This window comes from Cynoglossus semilaevis, chromosome 4 (assembly GCF_000523025.1).
Source record: "Cynoglossus semilaevis isolate Cse_v1.0 chromosome 4, Cse_v1.0, whole genome shotgun sequence".
Lineage (NCBI taxonomy): Eukaryota > Metazoa > Chordata > Actinopteri > Pleuronectiformes > Cynoglossidae > Cynoglossus > Cynoglossus semilaevis.
The window spans coordinates 5,030,521-5,034,754 of NC_024310.1; positions in this window are offsets into that span (position 1 = coordinate 5,030,521).

Consider the following 4,234-nt stretch of genomic DNA (forward strand, 5'->3'; position numbering starts at 1 on the left):
TAGGTTTGCACTGTATGTTCATGGATATACCAGGAGGCAGCGGAGGATGCGGTGAGCGCGCTCAGTACGTATGTGCCATTTTCTTGGTGTGAGCTGGATTTGATGCTGTGTGTGTATGTATGTGTGTGTGTGTGTGTGAGAGAGAGTGAGATAGAGATAGAGAGAGTGAGATAGAGAGAGAGAGTGATGCTCAGTGCACACAGAGAGAGAGAGAGAGAGAGATGCTCAGTGCACAGGAGAACCTCAGACACCCCGAGTCCTTGTTTGACTTTTTTAATCACGGAGGCTTTTCTCAGTCAGGAACATGCGCAATTGATTTTGAACACTGAAGGCAAAAAACAAAGGCGTCCAGAGCCGACCGACTGCAGCCATTTCCAAGACAGAAGATGTGTCTCTCTCCGTCCCTGAGACCCTAACTTGTGACGTTGTGTGTTCATGTCCACGGGTTAGGCTCTCGGGAGCTGGGAGGGATGCATGGGCAGCACTGTCTGCAGCACATTCCTGATTCGAACAATGGCGATCAGAGGAGGAAGGCCGTGGCGCAGTACGCTGAGGCGTTCACGCTGCTGTGTGCGTCGTCGCCGCCTCGCACGGTGATGCTGTTTCACCAAGCCTGGACTTCTCTGTGTCCCGTGGCTGCTGCGAGCACATGATGGAATGTGGATTAAATGAAAACCATAGTTGGCGTGGTCTGTGATGGCATCTCAGAGCAGGCAGGAGGGGAAGGAGGAGGTGGAGGTGTGTGTTTCCTCAAGATACCGTGACCTGTTATCTAAAAAGACAGTGACTGCGCAGTTCAATGGAAGCTTCCATCCTTTCACAACAAAGGAGTGTACGGACACTGACCACTGACATGACGCGTCTGTCTCATGTCATATCTCAAAATTGAACACGTAGTCGGCAGTTGGTTTTGTTGAGCACAAAAATGATGCTGGCTGTCTAAAGAACACAAGGTGCAGCCAAGGCTTAGTTGGACTACGGTGAACTTTGACATTAATAAAAGACGTGTGGATCAAAGTGAAGTCTTCAACCTAGAAGACAAGTTTAAAGTCTCTTTGACTTCAGCATCATCTTTCACTATGTAGCATTTCGCTTAAAAAGAAAAAAAAGAAACTCAATTATTTATTGGACGGGCATCATGTGGGAATGCTAACTGTACCTGAATGGCCGTTAGCTGGTTTAAAAGCAGCTGATTAGCATGAGTGGCGTTAGAGCGGAGTTGATGGCATTACCTCTTCACACACCAGTGAACACAGAAGCATCTGGTGGTGTGATGTTCTACCGCAGCCTACGTGTGTGTGTACGTGTGTTCACGTGCACCAACATGGCTTGAGAGCAGCACAGTGTAATGTTGAGCGTAACGATGACAGCTCTGTACATTATGTGCTTGACCTCAGCGAACCCTCAGCAGTGTTAATGCTCACTCACTCATGCTAACACAAACGCCACTGGAGTCCAGTGGGGAAAAAAAAAAACCTGCAACGGCTCCGTGTGGTCGCAGCCTCCGATTCTGTGCTACGATGAAGCTACGTCGAGTGCTACGCGATCGCTCGGTCATGGGCAGTAACGAGGAAGAGCACTAACCAAATTTGCTACAAAATGAAAGACATGACCAGAATTCAGAGCGGGTCCTTGTCTCTGGGGCAGGCGTCCATGATGGATCGGGCCTTGGGGATCTTGGCTCATGCTACTCAGTGGTGAACTGTGAGTTTGCTTTGTCATCACTGGTACAGGATGTAGTTTGGTACAGACAGGCCTTCAGGTCTCTGCTGGTAACTTTACCATCAGCATCACTGACGGCAGGATTCAGCAGTGATTATGGTTTACTTTAAGTCTTAACACAAGGTCATATTTGACGTGTGTCACATTGTTCAAAATCAAGTTGGAATTTTTTTTTTTATCTGCTTTTATGTTGGAGGTTTAACTGTTGCATGACTGCGTTTTCATGACTGAAGTGGACTTATATTATATACTATTACGTCAGTTTAATGAATAATTACATATATATTATATATTATTACTTCAGTTTAATGAATAATTACATATATATTATATATATATATTATTACTATAGTTTAATGAATAATTACATATCAGTTTAGTTTGAGTATTATTAATAAAATAATGTGACTTGGTCACTCTGTGGTGAGACGTGTTTGTCTGAGCTCTGGAGGTTGTCTGATCCGGATGTTTCCCCAGTATTATCTCTTAACATCCCTGAGAAACAGACTTCAGCTTCCACCACCTCATCTGCCTTTTCTACTGTCTCCCCATGAACTCAAATTCTGGTCTTCGCTCCATCGATCTTTTTCTTTTCTTCATCTTAATTCCCCCCCCCTCCCCTGCCCCCTTCTCTAAACGCTAACCTGGAGCAACTCAGCATGTAGCCCGTGAGCTCGACAAGCGGCTGCAGACCTGCTCTCCTTTGTTCACTGTCTGTACACTGTGTCCCCATGGCTGAGGCAGACATGGAGGACAGGCAGACGGGGGAAGTATTGAACGGGGAGAGAGGGAGAGGAGAGGGAGAGGGAGGAGAGAGAGGACTGGTGCTGATTTAATAGTTTTTGTACTAAGGGGATATTGGTCTTTACAGCGTCTTGATCTGCTACAGATGATTCCGTGTGCATCTGGAGAAATCTCTGAGCATGATTCCATCTACGTCCTCATGCATATTTAACTAACACACTGTTTTTTATTTGGGTTGTTTTTTTTTCAAAGATCTGTCTTTCATTTGGTGCAGATTCTTTCAATGCTGCAAAGTTTTTTCACGCTGTGTCCAGTGAAAGCCTATTATATTTGCTCTTGTGCCTTTAAATATTGGCCCGTCGTGTATTGGCTTAATCCAAACACTCGCAGGCGGCGTTTGATTGGATGATCCCTTTGTTCAGGTGCGCAGAGTTCATTTGTATGCGCAGTGTTTTGGAGGAAAAATAGAATAGTGGTGTATTTGGCATAAGGTGTTGTCGGGTTTCTGCCAGAACGTTTATGTTGCAGGGTTGGAGGAATTTGGTCGATTTGGTTCAGAGTCCAGGGTGAATTATTAATCATGTGGATCAATGAATAGATTCTGAGAAGAGTTGGAGGGAGGTGACAGAGAGACAGACAGAGAGACAGAGAGAGACAGACAGATCAGCCCTGGTTTGTCTTTGTGGCTCGTTTCACAAACCCATTCTGCAGTTTTTCGTCGGTGCCACTCCCTTCAATGGAAAGCCTGCTCTCAGTTGCAGGCGGGAGAAACACTTGCATCAGTAATCAGAGCAGGTCATGGTGTGTGTGTGTGTGTTCACGTGTGTGTGTGTTCTCCACTGTAGCTGCGTTATTAGCACTGCAGAAGGGTACGCTACCTTTTCCTACCAGTCTGAGGCTACCTTAATGGAGATGGTGATGCAGCAGCAGCGCCCCCTGTGCACCCCCCCCCTCCCGCTCTGGCTCATGGCCACTACCTATGGCCGAGGAGCGCCGAGGCGGTCATTTTTGGAATAGCACACATGTGGCCTATTTACTTTCCACATAGCTGAAATTGCTGAGGCATTTCTTAGTACTGTAGCTTGGCCGACTTCACCAGATTTAGAATTTGGGGCAGATCCAGCACTTTCATCATTTTTACTTTTTTTTTTTTTTTTGGGAAATTTAGTCGGTGTATCAGCTGCCAAACTGTATGCTGTTTTGTCTGTAGTCTGAGCGATTCTAAATGTGCCGGCGGGCTGGAGGAGTGCGAGTGTGTGTGTGTGTGTGAGAGAGAGAGTGTGTGTGTGTGTGTGTTTTAGTCTGGATAAAGCCAGTTTAAAGGAGCTTTTGCTCAGGCAAATCACAGCAGCAGATTAACCAGACTACACATAACCTCATTAATTTGACGGAGACTAATGTCACCGACAGTGTGTCAGTAGGCACATGCACACACATGCACATGCACACACACGTATACAAAGGCACTTCTTTGTCTTTATGGAACAGAGAGCAGGTATTGATGACCGGAGGCCGAGGCAGAGTCTGTCCGTCCTTCTCCCCCAGCGGGCCTCACTATCACTGTTGTCAAGACAGACTGGAAATTCCCATGAATCAACATTAACACTTTGCTGCCACGTCTTGTGCTCGCTGCACCTTGGACATTTCAGAGACACAGTTTGACCTGTTGTATTCTTTGTGTGGACGCAGTACGACTTTACAGAATGTTTGTTTCTGGTCATTTGCTCGGTTTCTTGAACTGAAATGGAAAGTTTCTTCTTTTTTTTTT